Source organism: Triticum urartu, chromosome 7A (assembly GCF_056163025.1).
Source record: "Triticum urartu cultivar PI428250 chromosome 7A, HENAU_Tu73, whole genome shotgun sequence".
NCBI classification, from domain to species: domain Eukaryota; kingdom Viridiplantae; phylum Streptophyta; class Magnoliopsida; order Poales; family Poaceae; genus Triticum; species Triticum urartu.
The window spans coordinates 490,507,095-490,521,663 of NC_141879.1; the positions used below are offsets into that span (position 1 = coordinate 490,507,095).

The following is a 14,569-nucleotide window of genomic DNA, read 5'->3' on the forward strand; positions in this document are numbered from 1 at the left end:
CCTTGGATCGGCGGACGATCTGTCGAGCCTCTTCCTCGTCCTCTGGGAGCTCTTTCCTTAGGATATATGCGATGTATGGTATCGTCCAGTCGGGAGTAATGGCCAAGACTTCCATGATCACGTCGACCACAGCAGGAACTTCGACTTCAGTCGGATCTGTGGCACTTTTCGGTTGTGGGGCTTCTTCTGTGAAAGGATCCTCCTGGACTGATGGCGAGCGGATGTGCTCCAAAAACACATTGCTGGGAATGGCTTCTCTCTTGGAGCCTATCTTTGCTAGATCATCGGCTGCTTGATTTTTGAGTCGGGGGATGTGATGAAGCTCTAACCCCTCGAATTTCTTTTCTAGCTTTCTCACTGCATTGCAATAACCAGTCATAGCTGGACTTCTGACGTCCCACTCCATCATCACCTGATTAACTACCAAATCTGAGTCGCCATAGACCATGAGGCGACGGACGCCGAGTGAAATGGCCATGCGCAACCCATACAAAAGTGCTTCATACTCTGCTTCATTGTTGGAGGAATCGAAGTGAATCTGGAGAACATATCTGAGCTTATCTCCTCGGGGGGAGACTAGAACTACCCCATCACCGGAACCATTCAGCATCTTAGATCCATCGAAGAACATGGTCCAGTGCTCCGAGTGAACTTGAGTCGGAAGCTGCTGTTCAATCCACTCGGCGACGAAATCTGTGATTGCTTGGGACTTAATAGCCTTCTTTGCTTCAAACCTGATATCTAAGGGAAGGAGTTCAATCGCCCACTTGGCCACTCGACCAGTTGCATCTCTGTTATGCAGTATCTCTGACAGTGGGGCGTCGCTGACGACTGTAATTGAGTGGTCAGAGAAATAATGTGCAACCTTCTTCGTGGTCATGTAAATCCCATATACAAGCTTCTGGTAGTGAGGGTATCTTTGTTTTGAAGGGGTCAAAACTTCAGACAGATAATAGACTGGGCGCTGAACTCTGAAGGCCTTTCCTTCTTCTTCCCGCTCGACCGTGAGTACTGTACTGACAACTTGTCCCGTGGCCGCAATGTACAGCAGCAGAGGCTCTTTGCTGACTGGGGCAGCAAACACCGGCTGGGTGGAGAGCAGAGCTTTGAGTTCTGCAAACGCTGCGTCAGCTTCTGGAGTCCACTCGAACTTGTCAGACTTCTTCATCAGTCGGTAGAGAGGCAACACCTTTTCACCGAGGCGAGAGATGAATCGACTCAAAGCGGCCAAGCAGCCTGTAAGCTTTTGGACATCGTGCACGCGCATAGGACGCTTCATCCGGAGTATGGTGCCAATTTTCTCAGGATTGGCGTCGATCCCTCGTTCGGAAACGAGAAAACCGAGTAACTTTCCGCTGGAACTCCGAATGTGCATTTTGATGGATTGAGCTTGATATCGTACCTCCTGAGGTTGGCAAAAGTTTTGGCAAGGTCAGCTCGCAGGTCGGAACCTTTGCGTGACTTGACCACAATATCATCCATGTATGCTTCCACATTCCGACTGATTTGAGTGAGTAAACATTTCTGAATCATTCTCATGAACGTGGCTCCGGCGTTTTTGAGGCCGAACGGCATAGTGACATAACAGAAGCATCCGAATGGGGTGATGAAAGCTGTTTTGATTTCGTCGGGTCCATACAGACGGATCTGATGGTACCCGGAATAAGCATCTAGAAAAGACAATCTCTCGCACCCCGCAGTCGAGTCGACTATTTGGTCGATGCGAGGGAGAGGAAAATGATCTTTCGGGCAGGCCCGATTGATATGTTTGAAATCAATGCACATGCGAAGTGACTTGTCCTTCTTGGGGACCATGACGACATTGGCGAGCCACTCGGAGTGGTAAATTTCTTGAATGAACTCTGCTGCTAAGAGCCGAGCCACCTCCTCGCCAATGGCTTGCTTCTTCTGGACGGCGGACCGTCGAAGATGTTCCTTCACAGGCTTGAATTTTGGGTCGACCCGTAGACGGTGCTCAGCCAGCCCCCTGGGAACTCCAGGCATGTCGGAGGGTTTCCATGCGAAGATGTCCCAGTTCTCACGGAGGAGCTTGATGAGCGCTTCTTCCTATTTGGAGTCAAGCGTCGTTGAGATGTGAATGTCGACTGTTTTTGTTTCACCGAACGACTGAAAAGCTGATTCTGAAGCAGGCTTCTTGGCTCGTAGCAACTCGCTTGGGTCGGCAGTCTTTTGGTACTCTTGCAGCTCGACCACTGCCATCTGAGCATCTGCAATCTTTGAGCCCTTCTGAAAGCACTCTTCTGCCTTCTTCCGATTGCCTGTGACAGTGATCACACCTTTGGGGCCAGGCATCTTCAATTTGAGATACACGTAACATGGTCGGGCCATGAAGCGCGCGTAAGCTGGCCTGCCAAAATGGCGTGATAAGCACTTTGGAAGTCCACAACCTCGAATGTCAACTTTTCCTTGCGGTAATTCTTCGAATCACCGAAAACCACATCAAGAGAGATCTGGCCGAGTGATTGGGCTTTCTTCCCAGGAATGACTCCGTGGAAACTCATGTTACTGGTGCTGAGTCTGGACATCGGAATGCCCATTCCTTTCAATGTTTCAGCATACAGTATGTTCAGGCCACTGCCCCCATCCATCAGGACTTTAGTCAGTCGAGTGCCTTCAACAATTGGGTCAACCACCAAAGCTTGCCTCCCAGGGGTGGCGATGTGCGTCGGGTGATCAGACCGGTCGAATGTGATGGCAGTCTGAGACCACTTCAGGTAACTGGGTGTCGTCGGGGCAACCATGTTCACCTCTCGGTTAATGACTTTCAGCCGACTTTTGCTTTCGACATCGGCAAAAATCATCAGGGTGGAATTGACTTGGGGGTATCCATCGTCACTGTCTTCCTTGTCCTCGACTCTGGCCGACTCTTTTTCCTTATCCTTGGACTGCTTTCCTTGGAACTGCTGGATCAGGAGTCGGCACTGTCGAGTGGTATGCTTTGGGTAAATAAAATTACCCTCTTCATCCTTCTTGGTGTGGATGTGACATGGCAGATCCAAAACATCATTTCCGTCTTGATCCTTGACTTTCTTGGGCTTCCATGTGCCCTTGGATTTTCCCTTGAAGTTTCCCTGGGCTACGGCCAGGGCCTCCCCAGGAGCGGCTGGCTCGGCCTTCCGCTTCTGCTTCCGACTGGAATTGCCTCCGGTTTCCTGGGCGACCGCTTTCTGCTTGCCACTCCGGAGTCGATCTTCATCTTCTCCGTTAGCATACTTGGTGGCAATCTCCATCATCCGATTCAGAGACATCTCTCCAGTTCGGCCGAACTTCAGATTCAACTCTCTATATTTAACACCTTCCTTGAAGGCACAAACCGCTTGATGGTCCGGCACGTTCTCAACCGAGTGATGCAGCGTGATCCACCTCTGGATGTATTCTCTCAGAGTTTCATTCGTCTTCTGCACGCAAGACCGCAGCTCGGTTAGGCCTGCAGGTCACTTGCATGTTCCTTCAACGGTTGTGATAAACACTCGGGAGAGGTCCTCCCAAGTGTAAATGCTGCTGGGTGCCAACTGATTTAGCCATGCTCTGGCCGAGCCCTCTAACATGAGAGGCAAATGCTTCATGGCCACCTCGTCATTGCCACCGCCAATCTGTACAGCCACTCGGTAATCTTCGAGCCAGGTGTCAGGCTTAGATTCACCGGTGAACTTACCGATTCCAGTCGCCAACCTGAAATTGGGAGGTATCACTGCGGCTCTGATGGCTCGACTGAAACACTCTGGCCCTAAAGCACGTACTCTGCTGCTGGCAGGCGCATCTCTATTGTGGCCTTCTCGATGAGCTCTGTTCCTGTCAACCAAACCTTGAACGAGGATGGATCTCGCATCAAAGCCTGGGTCTCTGGGGTCGACTGGAATCCTCTGCCCAACACTATGAGGGCGTCTGTCATCTTGCCGTCGAGGCGCATATGACCCACTCCTCGGGGGAGGGGTTGGCACTCGACATCGATCATCACGGTCGAATCGGTGATCATACTGCTCATTCCTCCTGTACTGATCATGCTGGCCACCACGTCCCTCACGCCTCGGGGGCGATCTCGGGCTGTGAGCTGACTCGACTATATCCGTTGCGACAGACCGACTGTGGATCCTATTCTGTGACTGAGAGACAGCGGAATTCTGGTCTCCCGCCACCCGGAGCAATGCTCTGATCTGTAACAAGCCCCTGCCTGCCTCTGACTGGGATGGCTGAATTGATTCTGCTATACGGGCTGCGGCGGCCAAATTTTGAACTGGGGTTCGATATACCTGCGTCGGCGGGAAGAGCTGGCGTCGACTAGACTCGGGAGCCCGCTGACGCGCTTGCTCGTCGAGTGCTCGCTGGAGATTCTCCAGTCGAGTGCGCTCGGCCAAGTTGGCCAAACGCGTGTCCTCCAAGGCCCGGGCCTCGGGGGTCTCTCCGACGATAGGAGTGCGGAGCGCGTCCATGTTCCGGCGGCGAAGCTCCTCTCGCTGCAACGACGTGAGAGGTTCGGGGAGATACTCGTCGTGGGGATGCGACGGATCGCCCCCACCCGCGCCTCCATCAGTGCGAGGGAAACCAGGGGGACTGTGTGCTCCATCGACCGCCAGAACCTCAGCCGCTGGATCGTTGCTGTCGCATTCGGATGCGGTCTCCACGGAGCCAGTCGACAGGTCGAACAGGCCGTAGAGGGATTCGACGGTCTCGATGGCCGCGACTTGCGGGGCTGCCGATTGGCAGGCCACGGCGTGCCTCACCCACCGCTGAAGTCTTGACCGACCGGAGCGCTTGCGCTGGTGGGAGACAGGGCGGGGAGATGATACAGGGGCCGACCCATATTCGGTCGACGGTTGCCGCAGGAGGACGCCACGAACGCATGCGCGGAAATGTGTCGCACCGCGGGCGGGGAGCGCGTCGATGTCGAGCGGTGCCTCCTGAAGCCAGGCGGAGTCGTCGACGACGAAGGTAAGCGTGCCGAGACGGATCTCGCAGCTCTCCACCAAAACTCCGCAAGAAACCATGATCAAAGGGATCGGAAAAGATCGCAACTTCTCCAACTAAGCGCTAAGATTCCTGCCCCATGGTGGGCGCCAACTGTCGTGGTTCTAACTCTGACAGTGATGTAGGGGGGTGAGTATGGAGAGGCTAGATCCTAGCTATTGGGAAGTTGTTACACGTGAGATTTACGAGTTCAGGCCCTTCTCGGAGGAAGTAATAGCCCTACGTCTCGGAGCCCGGAGGCGGTCGACTGGATTATGCGTGTATAGATTACAGGGGTGCGAACCCTCCCTATTGAGGAGGGGGTTGGCTTATATAGAGTTCGCCAGCCCCCTCCTGCCCTCAGTAATGCAGGGTTTAAAGTACATTTAAGATGGGGCGTTACTGGTAACGCCTCTAATAAAGTGATGTAATGACCAGGAAGACTACTTAACAGCTGACCGTTTGCCTACGGAGTGACTATAGATCTTCTGGCGGTCGAGTGGTTGGTTTCATGGTCGAGTGATAGCTTCTTGGTCGAGTGTCTTGAACCTGTCGAGTGGAATGCCTTCAAGTCGATTGAAAGGTGATTTCTCCCAGGGGTGTCCTAGAGTAGGACTCTTAGGTCAGGTCCGTGTCCCTACCCTAGGTACATGTCTTCATCAGGTGTTACAGTTGTCCCCACCTGGTGGCCCCACAAACCCTAAAACTGACGCTATGAAATCCTATTTTCCAGAAAAAATAGGGAGAAAGAATTATCACGATCCACGAGACGGAGCCGCCGTCACCTCCTATTCTTCATCGGGAGGCCAGACCTGGAATCCGTTTGGGCCTCCGGAGAGGGGGGGGTCTTCGTTCTTCGTCATCACCAACCCTTCTCCATCGCCAATTCCATGATGCTCCCCACCGGGAGTGAGTAATTCCTTCATAGGCTCGCTGGTCGGTGAGGAGTTGGATGAGATTCATCATGTAATCGAGTTAGTTTTGTTAGGGCCTGATCCCTAGTATCCACTATGTTCTAAGATTGAGGTTGCTATGACTTTACCATGCTTAATGCTTGTCACTTTGGTCCCGGGTGCCATTATTTCAGATCTGAACCATTTATGTTATCACCATTATATCCATGTTCTAGATCCGATCTTGCAAGTTATAGTCACCTACTATGTGTTATGATCTAGCAACTCCGGAGTGACAATAGTCGGGACCACTCTCGGTATGACCGTAGTTTGAGGAGTTCATGTATTCCCCGTGTGTTAATGCTTTGTTCCGGTCCTCTATTAAAAGGAGGCCTTAATATCCCTTAGTTTCCAATAGGACCCCGCTGCCATGGAGGGTAGGACAAAAGATGTTATGCAAGTTCTTTCCATAAGCATGTATGACTATTTACGGAATACATGCCTACAATATATTGATGAACTTGAGCTAGTGCCGCATCGCCCTAGGTTATAACTGTCTCATGATGAATATCATCCAACAAGTCATCGATCCAATGCCTATGAATTTATCTTATATTGATCTTGCTAAGTTACTACTGCTACTGCTACTGTTGCACTTGTTACAAAACTACTGCTATCACTGTTACCATTACTGTTACTGTTGTCACTATTATCCAAACTATCATATTACTTTGCTACTGATCACGTTGCTGCTAATAATTAATCTCCAGGTGTGTTTGAATTGACAACTCAGCTGCTAATACCTTCAAATATTCTTTGGCTCCCCTTGTGTTGAATCTATAAATTTGGGTTGAATACTCTACCCTTGAAAACTGTGGCGATCCCCTATACTTGTGGGTTATCATGACCATTTTCTAGCACCGTTGCTAGGGAGCATAGCTATATTTGTTGAGTCACTTGGGAATATTATCAGTTTATCACTATGAAGAATCTGAAGGATGCTAAGACTAAGATTTTTCCCTCTAAGACGAGGGGATGTAAGGAACTACCATCCAATTCTGCTTTAGATTCACCTTCTATTATAAGTAAACTTGCAACACCACCACATGCTATTAATCTTGATATGTCGCAGGTTATTGATGATGCTACTTCTGCTATGGATAATTCTTATGTTGATGCTAGTACCCTTCTTGATAATGATGATGTGCCACTTGGTGAATTTCTTGATAAAAAATTGCTTGACTAATACAACATGATGTTGTTGAATCTGATGATGAGCTTGAAACTGAAACTCCTGAAACACCTGCTAGGACTAGCCTTCCTAGATATGAATTGCCTAAGGTACCGGAAGGTTATGATATGAATGAGGAGACAACTAGAGATATTCTTGCTTGTAAGGATAGAGATGATCTAGAGAAATTATTATGCAAGTATAAAGAAAAATCTCTGAATGCTAGAATGCAATATGATCCTAAGTTTGATACTTCACCCATCTTTATTGATGATAAGGATTATGAATTCTCTTTCAACCCAGAGTTGATTACGTTGGTTAAATCTGATCCTTTCCATGGTTATGAAACTGAAACTGTTGTGGCACATCTTACTAAGTTAAATGATATAGCCACCTTTTTTACTCATGATGAGAAAACTCTCTATTACTTTATTCTCAAATTATTTCCGTTCTCATTAAAGGGTGATGTTAAAGCTTGGTACAATACTCTTGCTCCTGGTTGTGTGCATAGTCCCCAGGATATGATTTATTACTTCTTTGAAAAATATTTCCCTGCTCATAAGAAACAAGCTGCTTTAGAGGAAATATTTAACTTTGTGGAAACCACAGAAGAGAGTCTCCCACAAGCTTGGGGGAGGCTTTGCCAATTACTTAATGCTTTGCCTGATCATCCTCTTAAGAAAAATGAAATACTTGATATCTTCTATAATGGACTAACCGATACTTCTAGGGATTTCCTAGATAGTTGTGTTGGTTGTGTTTTCAGGGAACGAACTGTTGGGCAAGCTGAAGAATTATTGAATACTATATTGAAAAATTATGATGATTGGACTCTTCCTAAACCATCGCCTAAACCCACTCCGAAGAAGAGGGGTATATTATATCTCAGTCCTGAAGATATGCAAGAGGCAAAGAAATCTATGAAGGAAAAAGGTATTAAAGTTGAGGGTGTCAAAAATTTACCTCCTATTGAATAAATACATGGGCTTAATACACCATCACTGCCTAAGGTGGTAGAGGTAAATTCTCTGATGAAGTTTAGTGATAATGACAATCCTCACAATATGCACCCTAGCCAATGCCTTTATGAGTTTGAAAACTATATTAGAAAACAAGATTAGTTCAATGCAAATGTTATGAAACAATTGAAATACAATTCTGATATGATTGATCGCTTGAGTGACTTGTTATTTAGAATCTCAAATGATGTTAGAGGTGTTGGAAAGAATGCTTCTATGATTCAAACCCAGTTAGAAAAAGTTGCTAAATCTCAAAGAGAATTGCTTGATGAAATGAATAACAATATACATGACTTTGTTGTTAGAGTTGCAACTAGAGGAGGTAAAATGACTCAGGAACCACTTTATCCTGAGGGACACCCAAAAAGAATTGAACAGGATTCACAAAGGAACAACACTAGTGCACCTAGTCCTTCTAAAAAGAAAAGGAAAAAGAAAAATGATAAGACTCCACATGCTTCTAGTGAACCTGAAATAGAAAAACCTCCTGACAATGATAATGAAGTTTCTATCTCTAATGCTGAAACTCAACCTAGTAGTGAACACTCACCTTCTGATAATGAAAAAGATAATGATGATGTTCATGAAAATACTCAACCAAACAATAAAGAACCAGGCAATGATGTTGAGATAGAACCACCAGTTGATCTTGATAACCCACAACCTAAGAATAAAAGGTATGATAAAAAAGACTTTGTGGCTAGAAAACACGGTAAGGAAAGAGAACCGTGGGTTCAAAAACCTATGCCTTTTCCACCTAAGTCAACTAAAAAGAATGATGATGAAGAATTTGAACGCTTTGCTGAAATGCTGAGGCCAGTCTTTTTGCGTACTCGCTTGACTAATATCTTGAAAATGCCTCCTTATGCAAAGTATATGAAAGACATCATCACTAATAATAGAAAAATTCCGGAAGCTAAAATATTCTCTATGCTTGCTAATTATACTTTTAAAGATGGAGTACCTAAAAAACTTGGAGATCCGGGAATACCAACTATACCTTGCTCCATCAAAAAGAATTATGTGAAAACTGCTTTGTGTGATTTAGGAGCCGGTGTTAGTGTTATGCATTTCTATTTATATAAAAGACTTGATTTGAATAAACTCACACCTACTGAAATATCTTTCCAAATGGCTGACAAATCAACTGCCATACCTATCGATATTTGTGAGGATGTGCCCATTGTTGTTGCTAATGTTACTATTTTGACTGACTTTGTTATGCTTGAGATGCCCGAGGATGACAACATGTCGATTATCCTTGGTAGACCGTTCTTGAATACTGCAGGGGCTGTTATTGATTGCAATAAAAGCAAGGTCACTTTTCATATCAATGGTAATGAGCATACGGTGCACTTTCCAAAGAAACAATTCCAAGTGAATGGTATTAATGTTATTGAAAAATCTCCGACAATCACTATTGGAAGTTTTCAAATACCTCTACCTACTGCCAAAAAGAAATATGAAATGCTTATTGTTGGGAACATTCATATCCCCATTGAGGTAACTTAGTGATTTACGAAAGTTCTTCGGTTTCATGCTAATCGAAAGTGGTTGTTAATAAGACTTGATCAACCTTATTAATGGATCGTTTTTGAGTGGTATGAAGTTGATGAATTTAGTAAGCACTACCTTCTGTCCCTACTTTTTGTTTTCTGTTTTTATTAGTTAAATAAAATAAAATGCCATGTTTTTTCTATTTTCTGAATTTCCCGTGCAATAAAAAATGACCCAAAAATAAAAGTTCTCATAATGCTCTAAAAATTTAATACGTTTTTTTCTAAATATTTATGAATTTCTGGTGCAAATAATATTAGAGGAAGGTGCACCAGGTGGGCACAACCCACCTGGGCGCGCCAGGACCCCGAGGCGCGCCCTGGACGAGAGGGCGGTGGTGAGCATGGGCCCAAGGAGCACGGTCGGGAGGCGGTTCTCGATGCTGTGATCACTCCTACTATCTCCTACACACAGCTCCGTCGGATCGACCCGAGCCTGAGCCAGCGCACGAGCCAGCCAGTGACCAGTGCACAGTCCCTCTTTCAGGAGCAACAATCTATAAGCATTTGGGTTGTGGTCCCCACGTGGGCCCCTCACTGATCCCTTCATAACACATCATCACTTACCTCCAGAAAAAATTCTCCATTGCTCTCTCTCCCGTGTTCTTGCTCTCAAACCCGCGGATTTCGATCTCCTTGCTCGAAGCTTCGTTTCCGAAACCGTTTCGAGGGATTGTTGCTTGGTATGTGACTCCACCATTTGTCCAATTAGTTTTTGTTTTAATGGTTTATATTTTGAATAATTATCTACTCTTGGTGCTGCTGTGGATGAGCTTGCATGTTGAATTCTTAGAGTTCTAAGTAGTTTGAATGCTTGCTATGGCCTCTATGTATCCCTATGAGTAGTTGGTATCATTTTTGTGAAGTTTTGTTGAGAAAATTTTGTGGACTAAAAATTTCAGAAATTTTGTTCATAGGAAAAACATGAATATCTTTAGGAAGTTTGGCTCCAAGAAGAACTCCAAGGGAGTTATTGGGGAATCGTCTGACAATGATCTCCACCCCCGGAGGTTGGTGGAAGTACGGCCGTGCGAATGGCCGCACACCCCGTTCATGGAAGAGGCTGGAATCCTTTAGGAGTTCACACAATATGCTGCTAATGCGGGCCTCATCGATTTCGTCGTAGCTGAATGCGAACAGTATCATCTCCTCACAGACATCTTTGTTCAAAGTTTTACTTTCCTTCCTAGGAATAATCCTCCTGAGGTGCAGTTTGATTTATATGCTGAAATCCATTAGATACCACTTACTGAATTTTGTAACATATGCATGATCCCTTATAATGGGAGCTTAGCTAAGCCTAGGCCGGCAGAGTTTGAGGCCTTTTATCGTAACTTGACGGTGGGAGAGGAGAGAGGAGTGTCAGCTATCACTGCCGCTGGATTGCATTTTCCTGTTGTTCATTACTTTGCTCTTTTCATTGCAAAATGCTTGCTTGCCAGAGAGAAGGTGGGTGCACTTAGCTCACCAGACCTTGATGTTTTGCGTCGTGCATTAGAGGGCGACAACACTTATAGCTTGGGAGCTATTGTGGCACGCCGCCTCCACATTAATAGGTCCAAGGGTAAAATACATGGTGGGATTTTCGCTACTCGTTTGGCGGCTCACCTCGAGGTTGAGATACGCCTTCATGATTACCTTCCGACCAAGGTTTACCTAGATCCCGTGGCCATGGATCACCACCATTTTACTGATATCGAATCTCCTAACATCCCTATTCCATATAACCTGGTTTTTAGTGTTAACACTAATGATATTATTCCATTGCCTGCTCCTGCTTTGTTTGATCCTGTTGTCAGGGGCGGATATAGGATTATGCCTGCGGACATCATCGCCTACCGGAACGATCAGGCTGCAGAGGAGGAGGAAGAGCCTTAGCAGTGGGATCAGTGGATGCCCGCTCCTCAGTACCCCAACTCCTATCCTGGCTTCTGATTGATTACCAAGTTAGGCCAAAAGCCTAAGCTTGGGGGAGTACGTGTTTCTCACCGACATTACATTCATGTTCACACATCTCATTTCATTTGTTGGTGTTCACACTTTTTCATTATATCATCCATGCTTAATTTTATTTTCTTGCTTTCTTCTTGTGTGTTTGAAAAATCTTAGAAAAACAAAAAATAGTTGTAGTTAGTTTACTTTCTATCCATGTTTAGTTGTAATATTAAAAAGAAAACCCAAAAATATTTCCTTGTTCTTCTTTTGCTTGTTGGGAGCTTTCCTGTGTAAATAGTTTTTCTCTTTTTTGCTTTTCCCTTTTATTTGGTTGTTCAAGAAAACCAAAATTTTCAAAAAATATTTTAGTGTGTTTCTCTGAATTTCTTTTCTTTTTATTCGAGTTGTACCGAGGAGAAGACCACGATGAAAATGTTGAGTGGCTCTCATTTGAATAAATGTTTTGCAGATTCCAGCTTAGTCCACGACACTCTTGCACTATTATTATTTTCATATCGTTCGGTCGTGCAAGTGAAAGGCAATAATGACGATATTCGATTAACTGGCTGTGGCAGAGAGAAACGGGTATGAACTCGACTTGTTCTGTTTGTGTAAATATGTTTAACCTAGTATCCATGATTCATCTCATTATGATTAAACATGTTTGCAATGACAATTAGAGATTATAGTTTCTCATGCCATGCATAAGTAGCTAGGAGTGGATAATGATTTATCTTGGATATCAACATTGTGTTAAAATAATTGTGATGTAGTATGACGATATGGTATCCTCCTCTGAATGTTCGAGTGGCTTGACTTGGCACATGTTCATGCATGTAGTTGAATCAAAACCAACATAGCCTCTATGATATTTTTGTTCATGGTGTTCATATCCTACTCATGCTAGTGTCCAATGTTACTTATGCATAATGCATGTTCATGACCGTTGTTGCTCTCTAGCTGGCCGCTTCTCAATCTAATTGCTAGCCTTCGCCTGTACTAAGTGGGAATTCTGCTTGTACATCAAAAACCTTGAACTCAAAGTTATTCCAGATGAGTCCACCATACCTACCTATATGTGGTATTACCCTGCTGTCCTACGTAAATTTGCATGTGCCACCTCTAAAAACTTCTAATAAATATCCTTTTTGTGTGCCTGGATCATTCATGGGACGACAAGAGGTGGTCAGTATCTTCCATGCTAAGCGGGTTATTCTCAGGCCGAGTGTGTGTTCTCTCGCCATCCCACGAGAAAAGGGCGGTAATAGGGATGCCCAGTCCCAAACTGCAAACAAAAAAGCTTAAAAATAATCAAACAAAAACTCCTAATGGAGTCAAAACCTTTACTTTTATCGCTTGGGAACCACCACTGGCGTGCTTAGCATGGAAGATATTGATAACTGATAGTCGTGATGTAAATGAGAAGGGTGCATGTCTCAAAATATCATTTACCTCTGTTTTAAAAACTTGAGTTGTGGCACCTCTACAAATCACTGCTTCCCTCTGTGAAGAGACTATCTATTTACTTTTATGTTGTGTCATCACCTTCTAAAATAAGCGCCATAACCTAAGAGCATTATTGTCATGACTTATGCATTGTGTGTAGCTAATGTTGGGTGCATCATGACTGGATCTTTTCTACCATGAATCACAATGTTTAGTCGTTACTTGGACTTTGGAGGTGCTCTGCATTTATGCTTTGCGGTCTCAGAAAGGGCTAGCGAGATACCACTATTGTCATATTATATCATGGTTGTTTTGACAACATGTTGCCATTTGAGATATCTTATTATTGCTCGCTAGCTGATTATGTTATTGATATGAGTTAATATAATCTTTAAGAGTTATTGTCGGCATGGTTAGTTATAATGTTGGCTGAAAATCTGGGTGCTGTTTAAGCCTATTTATGCAAACAAGAGTAAAAGAGTTCGTAAAAGTATTTCTTTTTCACTTTCAGTTTATCAACTGAATTGCTTGAGGACAAGCAAAGGTTTAATCTTGAGGGAGTTGATACGTCTCGAATGTATATACTTTTCCTAACGCTTTTCCTCTTGTTTCGGACTCTAATTTGCATGATTTGAATGAAACTAACCCCGGACTGACGCTGTTTTCAGCAGAACTACCATGGTGTTGTTTTTGTGCAGAAATAAAAGTTCTCAGAATGGAACAAAACTTTGCGATGATTTCTTATACAATAAACAAGAATTTCTGGAGCCAAGATCCACCAGAGGGGGTCACCTGGGTGGGCACAACCCACCAGGGCGCCCCTCCTGGCGTGCCCAGGTGGGTTGTCCCCACCTGGTGGCCCCGCATACCCTAAAACTGACGCTATACAATCCTATTTTTCCAGAAAAAATAGGGAGAAAGAATTATTGCGATCCACGGGATGGAGCCGCCGTCACCTCCTGTTCTTCATCAGGAGGCCAGATCTGGAGTCCGTTTGGTGCTCCGGAGAGGAGGGTCTTCATTCTTCGTCATCACCAACCCTTCTCCATCGCCAATTCCATGATGCTCCCCGCTGAGAGTGAGTAATTCCTTCGTATGCTCGCTGGTCGGTGAGGAGCTGGATGAGATTCATCATGTAATCGAGTTAGTTTTGTTAGGGATTGATCCCTAGTATCCACTATGTTCTAAGATTGATGTTGCTATGACTTTGCCATGCTTAATGCTTGTCACTTTGGGCCCGGGTGCCATGATTTTAGATCTAAACCATTTATGTTATCACCATTATATCCATGTTCTAGATCCGATCTTGCAAGTTATAGACACCTACTACGTGTTATGATCCGGCAATCCTGGAGCGACAATAGTCGGGACCACTCCCGGTGATGACCATAGTTTGAGGAGTTCATGTATTCACCGTGTGTTAATGTAGGATCGAAAGTATGTCTAGAGGGGGTGATTAGACTACTTGACCAAATAAAAATATCCTTTTCCCAATTTTAAGTCTTGGCAGATTTTAGCAACTTA

General features: G+C 45.0%; 1 pseudogene; it reads right to left on the minus strand.

Moving 5' to 3' along the window:
• LOC147960096 (uncharacterized) overlaps positions 1 to 14,569 on the minus strand; it is a 107,155-nt pseudogene that overhangs the window by 72,966 nt on the left and 19,620 nt on the right.